Consider the following 20,461-nt stretch of genomic DNA (forward strand, 5'->3'; position numbering starts at 1 on the left):
TGAAAATGTATTCAGAGATGACTTCCTAATGAGTTCTGGCAGCTTGTTTATTTCAGAAAACTCACAGGTTAGACTAAGGAAATTTCTGCACTGAATACAACAAAAGTAATCAGTGTGTTTTTCAACCAGCTTTCAGTCTACATCTAACTAGCTTTCTGAGGCAGAAAATACACCTTTATCCAAGAGATGTATTTCACAATTAGGTGAAAATGTCCTCTGTGATAACCTTCAAACAAGGATTTCCAAGAAGCCTGTTTGTTTCAGAAACTCAAGGATTAGAATAAGGATGTTGAACTTAATGCAAACAAGTAACCAAAGCGTTTTTCAACTAGATTTCTGTCTACTACTAACTGGCTTTTCAAGGTAGATAATACATCTTTAGCAAAGAGCCTCGGATTTCATGATTCACACACATCATATTTCTGAACAATGTAGAGACTCTAACAGGATGTACTGGAACTTTCTTCATGAACACTGGTGTGACCAGAGAGTTCTGTGACTAGTTATTACTATACCTATAACTGACCTGGTTAGGTGAAAACTTATGCTGCAATAACATCCTAACAAAGATTTCCAAGCAATCTGTTTCTTTCAGAAAATTCAACAGTTAGACTAAAGAAATTGTTGAACTTAACACAACAAAACTAACCAGTGTTTTTCCACTAGAATTCAGCCTACAACTAAATAGTTTTCTGAGGCAGAAAATACAGCTTTAACCAAGAGGATCGAATTTCAAAATTCACTCACAGGATGCTTCTGAACTGTGTAGAGACTCAAATATTACACACTAGATCCTTCTTTGTGAAATCTGCTTCGAGCAGAGAGTTCTGTGACTAGTTAATACTATACCTCTAACTAACCTCAGGTTAAATCTATTCTAAGATAACTTCCTTACACGGAATTCCAAGCAGCTGTTTCTTTCAGAAAACTCAAGGGTTAGACTGAAGAAGTTGTTGAACTGAGTACACTATATATATATATAACCAAAGTATTTTTCAACTAGCTTTCAGTCTACAACTATCTTGCATTCCAAGTCAGATAATACAGCTTTAGTCAAGAGACTTGGATTTCAAGATTCACACAGCATGTTTCTGAACAATGTAGAGTCTCAAAAGGATGCTTGTGTCCTTCTTCATGAACACTGGTTTGAGCAGAGAAAAAATTCAAGGGCTTGATTCGGGAAGTTGTTGAACTGAATACTACAAAAGCAACTAAATTGTTTTTCAACAAGTTTTCAGTCTACTAACTAGTTTTTGAGGCAGAAAAACTTTAGTCGATGTGCTTGGATTTCAAGATTCACTCACAGCAGTTTCAAAAATGTGCAGAGGTTCAAATAGACACACTAGATCCATCTTTGTGAATCCTGGTTTAGGCAGTTCTGTGACTAGTTAGTAGTATACCTATCACTAACCTGATTAAGTGAAAATGTTCTCTGAGACGACCTCCTAACATGGAGTTCCAAGCAGCTAATTTCTTTCAGAAAACTCAATGCTTAGACTAAGAAAGTTGTTGAACTGAATAAAACAAAAGCAAACAAAGTGTTTTTAAATTAGCTTTCAGTCTACAATAAAATACCTTTCCGAGGCAGATAATATTGCATTAGCCAAGAGACTCGGACTTCAAGATTCACACACAGCATGTTTATGAACAGTGTAGAGACTCAAATAGGACCCATTGAATCCTTTTTTGTGAACACTGTTTGAACAGAGAGTTCTGTGACTAGCTAGTACTTGTCAGGGAATGTTTAACAGGAGGATTCCTGTGTGCTGCTTTCTGTCTCTCATAAATCCTCTGTTCTTTATCAATTCCTGATAATGGCAACGAGTGGAGCAGCACGCTGCTCCCAGAACTGAGGTCATGGGATGAAATGCATGTGTGGATTTCTTTCAGTAAAAATTCTCCTTACGACAAAACTGCTTAGTCATGACCCTCTTTCTTGAGATATGGATTGTCTTCTGACTTTATGACCATTGCGAATTCCTTGTTTCCTTGATAACAGTTGCTGTGCATTTGGTTTTCTGATCTTTATCATTGTTGAAAGAAATTCCTTGTACAACAGCCTATAAATACTCACAAAAAGATCATTAAAACACCCTTGCTCCACCAGAGACTTGGGTCCCTGTGTCTTTCTCTCTCTCCCTCTGGCTAATTCTCTGGAGCATGGAAACCCACCGAACTCACTCCCCTGTCCGGCCTTTCAAGACCTCCTCGAGAGGATGCCCTGTGCCTTCGTGAGCCCTGCAAGCCCTGTTCTAGGGTTTTCTTGGTTCTCTGCATAAACCAGGAAATACTAGCTTCTTTCTCTCTTTCACTTTCTTATCATCGACTCCTGACCACCAGGTTCTGGTCCATTAAAGGGTGCGCAACAAGTACTATACCTATAACTAAGTAAGATGGCCTGCTAACAAGGAGTTCTAAGGAGCCTATTTCTTTCAGAAAACTTAAGGGTTAGACTAAGGAAGTTTTTGAACCGAATATGACAAAAACACCCAAAGTGTTTTTCAGCTACTATTCAGCTACAACTAACTACCTATCTGAGCCATAAAATATGGCTTAAACTAGAGGCTTGGATTTCAAGATTCACACACAGCTTATTTCTGAACAGTGTAGAAACTCAAGCAGAATGCATTGGATCTTTCTATGTGAACACTAAGGAAGCTGCTAAACTGAATAGAACCAAAGTAACCAAAGTTCCCCCCCCCCCTTTTTATTTTTTTAATTGAAGGATACTTGCTTTACGGAAGTTTGTGGTTTTCTTGTCACACATTAACAAGAATCAGCCATAGGTACAGCCATGTCCCCTCCCACCTGACCCTCCCTTCCATCTTCCTCTCCATCCCACTCTTCTAGATGGTCACAGAGCCCCTGTTTGAGTTCCCTGAGTCATACAGCAAATGCCCACTGGCTATCTATTTTACATATGGTTTTATAAATTTCTATATTACTCTCTCCATACATCCCACCCTCTCTCTCCTTCCCTCCTCCCATGTCCTTAGGTCTGTTCTCTGCGTCTGTTTCTCCATTTCTGTCCTGAAAACAAATTCATCAATTTCATATTTCTAGAGTCCATATATATGCATCAGTATATGATATTTTTGTTTCTCTTTGACTTATTTCACTTTGTATAATAGGCTCTAGGTTTGTCCATCTCATTAGAACTGACTCAAATGCATTCCTTTTTATGATGGAGTAGTGTTCCATTGTATATTTGTACCACGGCTTCTTCATCCATTCATCTTTTGATGGACATCTAGGTTGCTTCCATATTCTATCTACTGTAAATAGTGCTGCAATGAACATTGAGGTATATGTGTCTTTTTCAATTTTGGTTTCCTCAGGGTATATGCTTAGGAGTGGGATTGTTGGGTCGTATGATGGTTTTATTCCAAGATTTTTAAGGTATCTCCATATTGTCTTCCATACTGACTATCAATTTATAGTCCCACCAAAAATGCTAGAGAGGCCCTTTTCTCCAAAACCTCTCCAGCATTTATTGTTTGCAGACTTTTAGATGATAGTATTTCTGACTGGTGCAAGGTGGTACCTCATTTTAGTTTTGATTTGCGTTTCTCTAATCATGAGTGATGTTGAGCATCTCTTCATATGTTTGTCAGTCAATTAGTTGTATGTCTTCTTTGGAAAAATGTCTGTTTAGGTGCAGAATACTCCTTCTTCTCAAGTGCACATGGAACATTCTCTAGGATAGACTTCATCTTGGGTCACAAATCAAACCTCAGTAAATTTGAGAAAATTGAAATCATATTAAGCATCTTCTCCAACCATAATGCTAAGAGAGTAGATATCAATTACAAGAAAAAACTGTAAGAAACACAAACACATGGAGATTAAACAATACATTTGTAAATAACCAATAGGCTACTGAAGAAATCAGAAGGGAAATAAAAAAAAATTCTAGAAACAAATGACAATGAAACCATGACAACTCAAAACCTATGGGATGCAGCAAAAGCACTTCTAAGAGGGAAGTTTATAGCAATATAATCTTACCTCAAGAAACATGAAAAACATGGGATAGGCAACCTAACTTTACACTTAAAGCAACTGGAAAAAGAAGAAGGAAAAAAACCTCAAAATTAGTAGAAGGAAAGAAATAATAAAGATACAATCAGAAATAAATGAAAACAAATGAAAGAAACAGTAGTAAAGATTAATAAAACTAAAAGCTGGTTCTTTAGGAAGATAAACAAAATTGACGAACCCTTAGCCAGACTCATCAAGAAAAAAAAGAGAGAGAAGAATCAAATCAACAAAATTAGAAATGAAAAGGGAGAGGTTACAACAGACAATGCAGAAATACAAAGGATTATAAGAGACTATTATAAATAACTATATGGCAATAAAATTGATAAGCTGGAAGAAATGGACAGATTCTTAGAAAAGTTCAATCTTCCAAGACTGAACCAGGAAGATATAGAAATTATGAACAACCCAATCACAAGCACTGAAATTGAAGCTGTGATCAAAAATCTCCCCAAACACAAAAGCCCAGGTCTAGATGTCTTCGCAAGAGCATTCTATCAAACATTTAGAGAAGAGCTAATGCCTATCCTTCTAACACTCTTTCAAAAATTGCAGAGGAACACTTTCAAACTCATTCAATAAGGCCACCATCACCCTTATATCAAATATATAAACCAAATATCAAATATCAGCAAATATCAAAACCATTCAAAGACAACACACAAAAAGAAAACTACAGGCCAACATGACTGATGAATATAGATGCAAAAATCCTCAACAAAATTTTAGCTAACAGAATTGAGCAACACATCAAAAAGCTCATACATTATGATCAAGTTGGGTTTATTCCAGGGATGGACGGATTCTTCAATATACAGAAATCAATCAATGTGATACACCATATTAACAAATTGAAAGATAAAAATATATGATCATCTCAATAGATGCAGAAAAAGCCTTTGACAAAATTCAGCACCCATTTATGATTAAAACTCTTCAAAAAAATGGGTATAGAAGGAACCTACCTCAACATAGTAAAGGCCATATATGATAAGCGTACAGCAAACATTATTATCCATTGTGAAAAACTGAAAGCATTCCCCCTAAGATCAGGAACAAGACAAGGGTGTCCACTTTCACCCCTATTATTCAATGTAGTTCTGGAAATCCTAGCTACAGCAATCAGAGAAGTAAAAGAAATAAAAGGAATCCACACTGGAAAAGAAGAAGTACAGCTCTCATTGTTTGCAGATGACATGTCAATGTACATAGAAAACCCTAAAGAGAGTATCAGAAAATTACTAGAGCTACTCAATGAATTTAGCAAAGTTGCAGGATACAAAATCAATACACAGAAATCACCTGCATTTCTATATACTAACAATGAAAAATCAGAAATAGAAATTAAGGAATCAATCCCATTCACCATTGCAACAAAAAGAGTTAAATATCTAGGAATAAATTTACTTAAGGAGACAAAGGAACTGTACACAGAAAATTATAAGACACTAACGAAAGAAATTAAAGATGACATAAACAGATGGATAGATATTCCTTGTTCCTGGGTAGGAAGAATCAATATTGTGACAGTGACTATACTACCAAATGCAATCTACAGATTCAAGGAGATCCCTATTAAATTACCAATGGCATTTTTCACAAAACTAGAACGAAAAACTTCACAGTTCATGGAAACACAAAAGATTCTGAATAGCCAAAGCAGTCTTGAGAAAGAAGAATGGAGATGGAGGAGTCAGGAAGTCAGGAAGCTTCCTGACTTCAGGTTATACTACAAAGCTACAGTCATCAAGACAGTAGGGTACTGGCACAAAAGCAGAAATATAGACCAATGGAACAAGATAGAAAGCCCAGAAATAAACCCATGTACCTACAGGTACTTTATTTTTGACAAAGGAGGCAAGAATATGGGGCAAAGATAGCCTCTTCAATAAATGGTGCTGGCAAAACTGGACAGCTCCATTTAAAAGAATGAAATCAGAATGCTTTATAACACCATACACAAAGATAAACTCAAAATGGATTAAAGACCTAAATGTAAGACCAGAAGCTATAAAACTCTTAGAGGAAAACATAGGCAGAAGACTCGAAGACATAAATCAAAGCAAGATCCTTTATGACTCACCACCCAGAGTAACGGAAATAAAAACAAAAGCAAAAAAGTGGGACCTGGCTAAACTTTAAAACTTTTGCACAGCAAAGTAAACTATAAACAAGGTGAAAAGACAACCCTGAGAATGGGAGAAAATAATAGAAAATGAAACAACCAACAAAGGATTAATTTCTAAAATATACAAGCAGTTCATAGAACTCAATACCAGAAAAACAAACCAAACAAAAAGTGGGAAAAAGATCTAAACAGACATTTCTCCAAAGAAGACATATAGATGGGTAACAAACACATGAAAAGATGCTCAACATTGGTCATTATTAGAGAAATGCAAATCAAAACTACAATGAGATACCACCTCACACCAGTCAGAATAGTCATCATCAAAAATCTATAAACAATAAATGCTGGAGAGGGTATGGAGGAAAGGGAACAGTCTTGCACTCTTTATGGCAGAAAGTGAAGAACTAAAGAGCCTCTTGATGAAAGTGAAAGAGGAGAGTGAAAAAGCTGGCTTAAAGCTAAGATCATGGCATCTGGTCCCACTACTTCATGGCAAATAGATGGGTAAACAGTGTCAGACTTTATTTTTGGGGGCTCCAAAATCACTGCAGAAGGTGACTGCAGCCATGAAATTAAAAGACACTTACTCCTCGGAAGGAAAGTTATGACCAACTTAGCATATTAAAAAGGGGAGACACTACTTTGCCAACAAAGGTCCATCTAGTCAAGGCTATAGTTTTTCTAGTAGTCATATATGGATGTGAGAGTTGGACTATAAAGAAAGCTGAGCGCTGAAGAACTGATGCTTTTGAACTGTGGTGTTGGAGAAGACTCTTGAGAGTCCTTTGGACTGCAAGGAGATCCAACCAGTCCATTCTAAAGGAAATCAGTCCTGGATATTCATTGGAAGGACTGATGTTGAGGCTGAAACTCCAAGACTTTGGTCACCTGATGTGAAGAACTGACTCATTGGAAAAGGCCCTAATGCTGGGAAAGATTGAAGGCAGGAGGAGAAGGGGATGACAGAGGATGAGATGGTTGGATGGCACCACCGACTCAATGGACATGAGCTTGAGTAAACTCCAGGAGTTGGTGATGGACAGGGCAGCCTGGTGTGCTGCAGTCCATGGGGTTGCAAAGAGTCAGGCATAACTGGGCGACTGAACTGAACTGAACTGAACTTGCACTCTTGGTGGGAATGTAAATTGATACAGTTACTATGGAAGTTGGTATGGAGATCCCTTAAAAATCTAGGAATAAAACCAGCATATGACCCAGCAATTCCACTCTTAGACATATACCCTAAGGAATCCAAAATTGAAAGAGACACATGTATCCCATTGTTCATTGCAGCACTATTTACAATAGCTTGAACGTGGAAGCAACCTAGATGTCCATTGACTGATGAATGCATAAATAAGTAGTGGTACATACACACAATGGAATATTGCTCAGCCATGAAAAGGAGAGCATTTGAGTCAGTTCTAATGAGGTGGATGAACCTCGAACCTATTATACAGTTAATGAAGTCAGATAGATAAAGATAAATATCATATTCTAACGCATATATACAGAATTTAGAAAAATGTTACTAAAAATTTATTTACAGTCTAATAATGGAGAAACAGACATAGATAATAGACTTATGGACATGGGGAGATGGGAGGAGAGGGTGAGATGCATGAAAAGAGTAGCATGGAAACTTACATTATCATATGTAAAATAGACAGCCAATGAGAGTTTGCTGTATGGCTCAGAAAACTCAAACAAGGGCTCTGTATCAACCTAGAGGGATGGAATGGGGACGGAGATGGGAGGGAGGTTCAAAAGGAAGCAGATATATGTATATCAATTTCTGATTGATGTTGAAATTTGACAGAAAACATAAAATTCTTCAAGAAATTATCCTTCAATAAAAAATAAATTAATTTTAAAAAAAATAAAAGAAAAAAAAGATATTTGAAATAACCCAAATATTTTCAAGTCTGGTGTGACATTTACCAAGAAAAATTTTGACTTATTCATTGAAAGCCTGAATAAAGTTGAAAGACTGAAAAAACACAGAGAGTGATTGCAGAGAAGAAAGTATTTAAATGAGAAATTAATATCAAAATGAGGATTTAGTATCAAAGATTCTTTAAAAGGCACATGTATTTGGAAAATTAATGTCTATTTTAAAATGATGGGTATATCTAAGAAGCCATACCAAGGGAAATTCAAATATGTTTGTAACAGAATAAAAATGAAAAGAGAATTTACCAGAATTTGTTGCATGCAGCTGAAGCTGCTCAAAGAAACTAAATACAACAAAGAATCTTGACTAAGCTATGAAAATGAACATGGACTCTAGCATAAAATTTTGTGAAATTTGAACCAAATCTGTACTTTAGTTAATAATATTGTACTGCATGTTAATTTTCCTATTTTTTCTACAATAGTATTTCTTTATATTCTCAGACTTTGATTATGGAATTTAGAAAGATGGTAATGATAACCCTGTATGTGAGACTGCAAAAGAGACACAGATGTATAGAACAGTCTTTTGGACTCTGTGGGAGAGGGAGGGGGAGATGATTTGGGAGAATGGCATTAAAACATGTATAATATCATATAAGAAACGAATCGCCAGTCCAGGTTCAATGCAGGATACAGGAAGCTTGGGGCTGGTGCACTGGGATGACCCAGAGGGATGGTATGGGGAGGGAGGTGGGAGGGGGGTTCAGGATAGGGAACACGTGTACAACCGTGGCAGATGCATGTTGATGTATGGCAAAACCAATACAATATTGTAAAGTAAAAATAATAATAATAATTTAAAAAAAAGAAGTTTCAATTCTCACTCATTTTTTTAACATCACTAAAATAATAAATTTTCTAGTCTTTTAGCCGTATTTAGATGCCAAAATACATACAACTATATCAAAGTTTTCAGTGAATATAAATTAGAAAGCTAGCATTCTACCCATACTAAGTCGAACAAGTGGAATCAACATGTCATAATTTTTTAGCTAGGCAAAAATTCATAGGTTTCCTAAAATTTATGTATTATATTATACTTACTATATATGTGTGTATGTACAAAAGTTTTTTTTTAAACTATGCTTGATAGTAGCTGAAGTTGAACGGTTCTATGAAGACCTACAAGACCTTTTAGAACTAACACCCAAAAAAGATGTCCTTTTCATTATAGGGGACTGGAATGCAAAAGTAGGAAGTCAAGAAACACCTGGAGTAACAGGCAAATTAGGCCTTGGAATATGGAATGAAGCAGGGCAAAGACTAATAGAGTTTTGCCAAGAAAATTCACTGGTCATAACAAACACCCTCTTCCAACAACACAAGAGAAGACTCTATACATGGACATCACCAGATGGTCAACACAGAAATCAGATTGATTATATTCTTTGCAGCCAAAGATGGAGAAGCTCTATAGAGTCAGCAAAAACAAGACCAGGAGCTGACTGGGGCTCAGACCATGAACTCCTTATTGCCAAAATCAGACTGAAATTGAAGAAAGTAGGGAGAACCACTAGACCATATGGGTATGACCTAAATCCAATCCCTTATGATTATACAGTGGAAGTGAGAAATAGATTTAAGGGCCTAGATCTGATAGATAGAGTGCCTGATGATCTATGGAATGAGGTTCGTGACATTGTACAGGAGACAGGGATCAAGACCATTCCCATAGAAAAGAAATCTAAAAAAGCAAAATGGCTGTCGGGAGAGGCCTTACAAATAGCTGTGAAAAGCAGAGAAGAGAAAAGCAAAGGAGAAAAGGAAAGATATAAACATCTGAATGCAGAGTTCCAAAGAATAGCAAGAAGAGATAAGAAAGCCTTCTTCAGCGATCAATGCAAAGAAATAGAGGAAAACAACAGAATGGGAAAGGCTAGGGATCTCTTCAAGAAAATCAGAGATACCAAAGGAACATTTCATGCAAAGATGAGTTCGATAAAGGACAGAAATGGTATGGACCTAACAGAAGCAGAAGATATTAAGAAGAGATGGCAAGAATACACAGAAGAACTGTACAAAACAGATCTTCACGACCCAGATAATCACAGTGGTGTGATCACTGACCTAGAGCCAGACATCCTGGAATGTGAAGTCAAGTGGGCCTTAGAAAGCATCACTATGAACAAAGCTAGTGGAGGTGATGGAATTTCAGTTGAGCTATTTCAAATCCTGAAAGATGATGCTGTGAAAGTGCTGCACTCAATATGCCAGCAAATTTGGAAAACTCAGCAGTGGCCACAGGACTGGAAAAGGTCGGTTTTCATTCCAATCCCAAAGAAAGGCAATGCCAAAGAATGCTCCAACTACCACACAATTGCACTCATCTCACACGCTAGTAAAGTAATGCTCAAAATTCTCCAAGCCAGGCTTCAGCAATATGTGAACTGTGAACTTCCTGATGTGCAAGCTGGTTTTAGAAAAGGCAGAGGAAGCAGAGATCAAATTGCCAACATCTGCTGGATCATGGAAAAAGCAAGAGAGTTCCAGAAAAACATCTATTTCTGCTTTATTGACTATGCCAAAGCCTTTGACTGTGTGGATCACAAGAAACTGTGGAAAATTCTGAAAGAGATGGGAATACCAGACCACCTGATCTGCCTCTTGAGAAATTTGTATGCAGGTCAGGAAGCAACAGTTAGAACTGGACATGGAACTACAGACTGTTCCAAACAGGAAAAGGAGTTCGTCAAGGCTGTATATTGTCACCCTGTTTATTTAACTTCTATGCAGAGTACATCATGAGAAACGCTGGACTGGAAGAAACACAAGCTGGAATCAAGATTGCCGGGAGAAATATCACCAACCTCAGATATGCAGATGACACCACCCTTATGGCAGAAAGTGAAGAGGAACTCAAAAGCCTCTTGATGAAAATGAAAGTGGAGAGTGAAAAAGTTGGCTTAAAGCTCAACATTCAGAAAACGAAGATCATGGCATCCGGTCCCATCACTTCATGGGAAATAGATGGGGAAACAGTGGAAACAGTGTCAGACTTTATTTTTCTGGGCTCCAAAATCAGTACAGATGGTGACTGCAGCCATGAAATTAAAAGACGTTTACTCCTTGGAAGGAAAGTTATGACTAACCTAGATAGCATATACAAAAGCAGAGACATTACTTTGCCAACAAAGGTCCATCTAGACAAGCTATGGTTTTTCCAGTGGTCATGTATGGATGTGAGAGTTGGACTGTGAAGAAGGCTGAGCACCGAAGAATTTATGCTTTTGAACTGTGGTGTTGGAGAAGACTCTTGAGAGTCCCTTGGACTGCAAGGAGATCCAACCAGTCCATTCTAAAGGAGATCAGCCCTGGGATTTCTTTGGAGGGAATGATGCTAAAGCTGAAATTCCAGTACTTTGGCCACCTCATGCGAAAAGTTGACTCACTGGAAAATACTTTGATGCTGGGAGGGATTGGGGGCAGGAGGAGAAGGGGACGACAGAGGATGAGATGGCTGGATGGCATCACTGACTCGATGGACGTGAGTCTGAGTGAACTCCGGGAGTTGGTGATGGACATGGAGGCCTGGTGTGCTGGGATTCATGGGGTCGCAAAGAGTCGGACACAACTGAGTGACTGATCTGATCTGATGTTTGATAAAGAATAAGCAACAAAAAAGATATGGATAAATTCATAAACATAAACTAAATGAAATGGGAGCCCTGTATGTGAAATAGTAAATCGTGAAACAATCTAGATAAAGGTGAAAAAATCATCATATAGCCCAGTCATTTTTAAACATATGTGCCCATTAGAAAAACATATGGAGCTTTGGAGAAGAAAAAGCCATACCTGGATATTTGCATTTTTCAAAAAATTCCAAGATAATTCAGATGTGCATCTGGATTTTTAAAAAGTGATTACAAGGTTTTCTCTTAAAAAGGTAAATTTTGTGATATAGGGGCTTCTCTGATCGCTGAGTTGGTAAAGAATCCACCTGCAATGCAGGAGACACTGATTCTATTCCTGGGTCGGAAAGACCTACTGGAGAACGATAGGCTACCCACTCCAGTTTCCTTGAGCTTCCCCTATGGCTCAGATGGTAAAGAATCCGCCTGCAATGCGGGAGACCTAGGTTTGATCACTGGGTTGGGAAGAACCCTTGGAGATGTGAAAGGCTACCCACTCCAATATTCTGGCCTGGAGAATTCTTTGGACTGTATAGTTCATGGGGTCACAAAGAGTTGTACACGACTGAGTGACTTTGACTTTGTGATATAGAATCCTATTATTTTCTGTTGAACAATCATGATACAATAGTATTGAATTCAATGGTATTTAGTGAATAGTAGTTATATAATCACAATAGTAAAAGATGTTTATGTTTTCACAATCAATAACCAGACAAAAAATAAAAGATAATTACAATAATAAGCCATAATGAAACATGATTAATCTAACAATATAAAATAACTGCATGCTACTTCAGGGGTTAAGTAGAGTGATGTGGCAAGTGGAAGTCCATACATGCACACATTTTCATCCATCCGTCCAGTCTATGTCTTTTGTTTGGCACATTTAATCCATATATATTTAAAGTAATTATCCCTATGTATGATCCTATTACTATTTTCTTAATTATTTTTGGTTCACTTTGTGTAGGTCTTTTCCTTCTCCAGTGTTTCCTGCCTAGATAATTCCTTTAGTATTTGTTGTAAAGCTGGTTTGGTGGTGCTGAATTCTCTTAACTTTTGTGTGTCTGGAAAGCTTTTGATTTTTCCATCAAATCTGAATGAGATTCTTGTAGGGTAAGGTATTCTTGCTTGAAAGTTCTTCACTTTCATTCCTTTAAATATATTGTGCCTTTCGCTTCTGGCTTGTAGAGTTTCTGCTGAGAAATCAGCTGAGTTCCTTTGTATGTTATTTGTCATTTTTCCCTTGTTGCTTTTAATATTTTACCTTTGTATTTATTTTTCATCAGTTTGATTACTGTATCTTCTTGTCTTGACTATTTCCTTTCCCATGTTAGGAAAATTTTCAGCTATTATCTCCTCAAATTTTTTTTTTGGGGTCCTTTCTCTCTCTCTTCTTCTGGGACTCCTATAATGTGAATATTGGTGTGTTTAGTGTCCCAGAGGTCTCTTTGGGCTTCCCTTGTGGCTCATATGGTAAAGAATCTGCCTACAATGCAGGAGACTGGGTTCAATCCCTGGGTCTGGAAGATCCCCTAGAGAAGGGAATGGCTCCCCAGTTCAGTATTCTTGCCTGGAGAATACTATGGACAGAGGAGCCTGGAAGGCTACAGTCCACAGGATTGCAAAGAGTCAAATATGACTGAGCAACTAACACTTTCACAGAGATCTCTTAGGTTGTCTTTGTTTTTTTTTCATTAATTTTTCTATATTCTGTTCTGTGGCAATTATTTCTACCATTCTATCTTCCAGGTCACTTATCCCTTCTTCTGTCTCAGTCATTCTGTTATTGATTCCTTCCAGTGCATTGTTAATCTCTTTGTGTTTCTTCTTTATTTCTTCTAGGTCTTAGGTAAACATCTCCTGCATCTTCTCCATTGTTTTTCTGAGATCCTGGATCATCTTTATTATCACTATTCTGATTTCTTTTTCTGGAAAACCTACCACTTCATTTAATAATTTTTCTGGGGTTTTATCTTGTGCCTTCATCTGAAACGTAATCCCCTGCTTTGTCATTCTGATTAACTTTCTGTGTTGTGATTTTTGTTCTAGTTGCTGTGAGATTGTGGTTCTTCTTGCTTCTTCTGTCTGCCCTCTGGTGGATGAAGCTAAGAGGCTTGTTGTAAGCTTCCTGATGGGAGGGACTGGCAGTGGGAAAACTGGGTCTTGCTCTAGTGGGTAGGGCCATACTCAATAAAACTTTAATCCAATTATTTGCTAATGGGTGAGGTTGTACTCCCTCCCTATTAGTTGCTTTTCCTAAGGGGACCCATTCCCCTAGGTTCTATGGTGGGGTTAATGACAACATCCAAAAAGGCTTTTGCAAAAAGCCTCTTCCATGAGTCCTGCTGCCAGTGCCCCTCTCCCTGTGGTGAGCCACTGCTCACCAATACCTCCACAGGAGACCATGGAACACTAGCTAGTAGGTCCAGTTCAGTCTCCTGTAGGGTCACTGCTCCTTTCTTCTGGGTCTTGGTGTGCACACGATTTTGTCTGTGCCACGAGTGGAGTCTCTATTTCCCTCAGTCCTGTGGAAGTCCTGTAATCAAATCCTGTTGGCATTCAAAGTCATATTCCCTGGGAATTTCCAGTTCCTTCACAGATTCTCCAGGCTGGGAAGCCTGATATCCAGTCTCAGAACCTTCACAACAGTAGAAAAACTCCTTTGGTATTATTGTTATCCAGTTTGTGGGTTGCCCACCCAGCAGGTATGGGATTTGATTTTATCGTGATTGTGTCCCTCCTACCTTCTCATTGCAACTTCTTTGTCTTTGGATGTAGGGTGTCTTTTGTTGTTGTTGAGTTCTAGCATCCTCTGTTGACATTTGTTCAACAGCTAGTTGTGATTTTGGTGTTCTCACAGGAGGAGATGAGCATACGTCCTACTCTGCCATTTTGAATCAATTCCAATAAAAAACATTGCTTAATTTTTTAATAAAGTGGTTGTTGTTGTTTAGTCACTTCGTTATGTCCTCCTTTTTTGTGACTCCATGGACTATAGCCGACTAGGCTACTCTGTCCATGGCATTTCCCAAGCAAGAATACTGGAGTGGGTTGCCATTTCCTTCTCCAAGGAATCTTCCCAACCCAGGGACCAAACCTGTGTCTCCTGCACTGGCAGTGGGTTCTTGCCACTGAGTCACCAGGGAACCCTTTTTATAAAGTGGCAGGTAGTAAACGTCCTCAGTATCACAGGGCACGTGGTCTCTGTGGCATCGACTCACGTCTGCTGTTAGAAAACAATCATCAGTCATAAACACATAAATTAATGATCATGGCTGTGTTTCAGTTACATTTCATTTATAAAAATAGACAGTTTGCTTACTCCTCTTGGACATGTCCTATTATTTTTTATAGCTAACTCTCATGTATTAGTACAAAATCCTAATACAATCAGAGTAATTCTTATTCACATTTATTTCCCCAGGTACCCATTCCCTCTTTATGGAGAAGAAAACTGCCCCTGGCCTCTTTCTCTACCCTTCCAGAAACATCCTTGGCAACCCCAAGATGTGTGTTTTATTGTGGGTTTCTAGTTCCTGTGTTCCTCTATTTCTCTCTTGTTATAATCATTTATTTGATGCTACAAATCCTTCGGTAAGTTCATGAGCAAGGGAAATCTCTTTATAATTGGCTTCAGTTCAGTTCAGTTCAGTTGCTCAGTCGTGTCCGACTCTTTGCGACCCCATGAATCCCAGCACGCCAGGCCTCCCTGTCCATCACCAACTCCCGGAGTTCACTCAGACTCACATCCATCGAGTCAGTGATGCCATCCAGCCATCTCATCCTCTGTCGTCCCCTTCTCCTCCTGCCCCCAATCCCTCCTAGCATCAGAGTCTTTTCCAATGAGTCAACTCTTCGCATGAGGTGGCCAAAGTACTGGAGTTTCAGCTTCAGCATCATTCCCTCCAAGGAAATTCCAGGGCTGATCTCCTTCAGAATGGACTGGTTGGATCTCCTTGCAGTCCAAGGGACTCTCAAGAGTCTTCTCCAACACCACAGTTCAAAAGCATCAATTCTTTGGCGCTCAGCCTTCTTCACAGTCCAACTCTCACATCCATACATGACCACTGGAAAAACCATAGCCTTGACTAGACAGACCTTTGTTGGCAAAGTAATGTCTCTGCTTTTCAGTATGCTATCTAGGTTGGTCATAACTTTCCTTTCAAGGAGTAAGCATCTTTTAATTTCATGGCTGCAGTCACCATCTACAGTGATTTTGGAGCCCAAACAAAATAAAGTCTGACACTGTTTCCACTGTTTCTCCATCTATTTCCCATGAAGTGATGGGACCGGATGCCATGGTCTTCGTGTTCTGAATGTTGAGCTTTAAGCCAACTTTTCCACTCTCCACTTTCACTTTCATCAAGAGGCTTTTGAGTTCCTCTTCACTTTCTGCCATAAGGGTGGTATCATCTGCATATCTGAAGTTATTGATATTTCTCCCAGCAATCTTGATTCCAGCTTGTGCTTCTTCCAGCCCAGCGTTTCTCATGAGGTACTCTGCATATAAGTTAAATAAGCAGGGTGACAATATACAGCCTTGACGTACTCCTTTTCCTATTTGGAACCAGTCTGTTGTTCCATGTCCAGTTCTAACTGTTGCTTCCTGACCTGCATATAGGTTTCTCATGGGTGACTTTAATTTTAATAAAGGATTATTTTCACTACATTAAATTCTCAAAGCCTTTAAGGTGAGAACTGTTTTTATATTATGTGATGAGAAATTCTCTGTACCAGTTAATTGTGTCAAATATCTCTAAATTAATTCTAATTACTCCTACTTAAGGGCTTCCCCCGTGGCTCGGTGGTAAACAATCTGCCTGTAGTGCAAGAGACTCAAGTCTGTTCCCTTGGTCGGGAAGGTCCCCTGGAGGAGGGCCTGGCAGCCCACTCCAGTGTTCTTGCCTGGAGAACCCCATGGACTGAGGAGCCTGGTTGGTTACAGTCCATAGCGTTGCAGAGAGTGGGACATGACTGAGTGACTGAGCATGCATGCACTCCTGTTTAAAATAGGTTTCAACACACAACAACCTCCTTAAAGTTTCTATCTGAATGATTTGAAAAATTTAGACTTAGTTTCTGCCAACTATATTTTATTGGATAAATATCTGTATTGGATTCCTACTGCTGCTATAAGAAATTAACACAATAGTGGCTTAAAAACACACACACACACACACGCACACACAACAACAACTTTCTGTCTTAAACATATAGAAATCAGAAGCCTGAAATCTGGAGGGCTTAGATCTTTCAGGATGTTCCAGGTGAGAACTGAATTCCCTTTTCTATTGCAGTTTCCAGGGGCAACTTGCATTCTTTGGAGCATGGTGTTTCCTCCTTCTACAGTGCCAGTAGCACAGTCTTTAAATGACTCTCTGACTCCAAGTCTTCTTCCTCTCTCTTCCACACCCAGAGAATCATTGTGATCATATTAGTCCAAGGTGGATAATTCAGGCAAAATTGATATCTGAAATAGATGTATAGTAACTTTATTCCAACTACTATCTTTATCCTGCTATGGAAACAAATATATTCCAAAGTTCTTCCATTTAGCATAAGCCATCTTTTAGACTCCCTTAATCTGCCTACCACAAAGTTTTTTATTTTATTTTATCTTTATATTTTATTTGATGTGACAGAAGAGCTATTATATTTAAAATATCTGGACACATAATTTACCACCATCTATAAAGAGAGGCAGGTCAGGTGGTCTGCTATTCCCATCTCTTTCAAAATTTTCCACAGTTTATTGTGATTCACACAGTGAAAGGCTTTGGCATAGTCAATAAAGCAGAAATAGATGTTTTTCTGGAACTCTCTTGCCTTTTCCATGATCCACCAGATGTTGGCAATTTGATTTCTGATTCCTCTGTCTTTTCTAAAACCAGCTTGAACATCTGGAAGTTCAAGGTTCATGTATTGCTGAAGCCTGGCTTGGAGAATTTTGAGCATTACTTTACTAGCGTGTGAGATGAGTGCAACTGTGTGGTAGTTTGAGCATTCTTTGGCATTGCCTTTCTTTAGGATTGGAATGAAAACTGACCTTTTCCAGTCCAGTCCACTGCTGAGTTTTCCAAATTTGCTGGCATATTGAGTGCAGCACTTTCACAGCATTATCTTTCAGGATTTGAAATAGCTCAACTGGAACTCCATCACCTCCACTAGCTTTGCTCGTAGTGATGCTTTCTAAGGCCCACTTGACTTCACATTCCAGGATGTCTGGCTCTAGGTCAGGGATCACACCTTCGTGATTATCTGGGTCATGAAGATCTGTTTTGTACAGTTCTTCTGTGTATTCTTGCCATCTCTTCTTAATATCTTCTGCTTCTGTTAGGTCCATACCATTTCTGTCCTTTATCTAGCCCATTTTTGCATGAAATGTTCCTTTGGTGTCTCTGATTTTCTTGAAGAGATCCCTAGTCTTTCCCATTCTGTTGTTTTCCTCTATTTCTTTGCATTGATCGCTGAAGAAGGCTTTCTTATCTCTTCTTGCTATTCTTTGGAACTCTGCATTCAGATGTTTATATCTTTCTTTTTCTCCTTTGCTTTTCACTTCTCTTCTTTTCACAGCTATTTGTAAGGCCTCTCCAGACAGCCATTTTGCTTTTTTGCATTTCTTTTTTTTGCTTTTTTGCATTTCTTTTCCATGGGAATGGTCTTGATCCCTGTCTCCTGTACAATGTCACGAACCTCATTCCATAGTTCATCAGGCACTCTATCTATCAGATCTATGCATGTATTATTCAAACAACTATGACATAACAAACATGTTTTGTTTTAACATTAAATTTTACTGTCATCATCTTTGTGTCCCTATCTACAAACTGTATCAATTGGGTGTATGAGAGCGTCTGACAAACAAGTGACTCAGGAACGACAAAGACCTCCTGCCAGCATCTAACTGAGATTATTTCTAAAACCCACAGGCTGACCATGGCAGTCTAGTTGTCAAAGGTAATTGATTGTTAAATAAGGATAAAAGGTCCTCTTTAGAGTGGTTCAAGGAAATAGCCATGTATAATACCATAGAGATGTTTTCATTAATGGATAGCATTTTAAAATATATTCTATAATATTTTAAATTTGCATGCAAATTAAAATGCACTTTTTTTGTTGTAAACTTTTTGAGAAGTCTGACAAATTCACAGAGTTATGTTACCAAAAACATGATCAAAATACAGAACAGCTTGATAACTCTCCAAAATTCTCAGTTTTTTGTCTCTCTAGTTAATACCCTACCAATTTACTACCAGCTGACCAGTCCTCTGTCCATATGCCTTTTTCAAAGTGTCATATAAATGGAATCATAAAGCCTTTTAAGTCTGAATTTTAACTTTGCATAAATAATTTAGCATATTGCTGCCTGCATCAATATAGTTTGCATATTTATATTTCTTAGTAGTGTCTCGCACTATGTAATATACCAGAGTTTGTTTACTCATTCCTTGGGTGAAGAACATGTTGCTGTTTCCAGAATTTCACTGTTATAGCTGCCCTGAATGTTTGGTAATGGATTTTTGTGTAAATACAAGTTTTCATTTCTCTATAAATTGGGATTTCTGGATAAATGTGTTTTGTAAGTGTGCAATTACCTTTATAATGAACCACCAACCTTCAGAGAAGCTGTCTCAATTTTATTTTCTTTTTTAAAAAATTTATTTATTTTAATTGGAGGTTAATTACTTTACAATATTGTATTGGTTTTGCCATACATCAACATGAATCTGCCGCAGGTATACTCATGTTCCCCATCCCGAAACCCCCTCCCTCCTCCCTCCCCATACCATCCCTCTGGGTCGTCCCAGTGCATCAGCCCCAAGCATCCAGTATCATGCATCGAACTTGGACTGGCTATTCATTTCATATATGATATTATACATGTTTCAATGCCATTCTCCCAAATCATCCCACCCTCTCCCTCTCCCACAGAGTCCAAAAGACTGTTCTATACATCTGTCTCTTTTGCTGTCTTGCACACAGGGTTATCGTTACCATCTTTCTAAATTCCATATATATGCGTTAGTACACTGTATTGGTATTTTTCTTTCTGGCTTACTTCACTCTGTGTAATAGGCTCCAGTTTCATCCACCTCATTAGAACTGATTCAAATGAATTCTTTTTAATGGCTGAGTAATACTCCATTGTGTATATGTACCACAGCTTTCTTATCCATTCATCTGCTGATGGACATCTAGGTTGCTTCCATGTCTTGGCTATTATAAACAGTGCTGCGATGAATATTGGGGCACACATGTCTCTTTCCCTTCTGGTTTCCTCAGTGTGTATGCCCAGCAGTGGGATTGCTGGGTCACAAAGCAGTTCTATTTCCAGTTTTTAAAGGAATCTCCACACTGTTCTCCATAGTGGCTCTACTAGTTTGCATTCCCACCAACAGTGTAAGAGGGTTCCCTTTTCTCCACACCCTCTCCAGCATTTATTGCTTGTAGACTTTTGGATAGCAGCCATTCTGACTGGCGTGAAATGGTACCTCATTGTGGTTTTGATTTGCATTTCTCTGATAATGAGTGATGTTGAGCATCTTTTCATGTGTTTGTTAGCCATCTGTATGTCTTCTTTGGAGAAATGTCTGTTTAGTTCTTTGGCCCACTTTTTGATTGGGTCGTTTATTTTTCTGGAATTCAGCTGGGAGTTGGTGATGGGCAGGGAGGCCTGGCATGTTGCAATTCATGG

This window comes from Bos indicus x Bos taurus, chromosome 7 (assembly GCF_003369695.1).
Source record: "Bos indicus x Bos taurus breed Angus x Brahman F1 hybrid chromosome 7, Bos_hybrid_MaternalHap_v2.0, whole genome shotgun sequence".
In the NCBI taxonomy this organism is placed as follows: domain Eukaryota; kingdom Metazoa; phylum Chordata; class Mammalia; order Artiodactyla; family Bovidae; genus Bos; species Bos indicus x Bos taurus.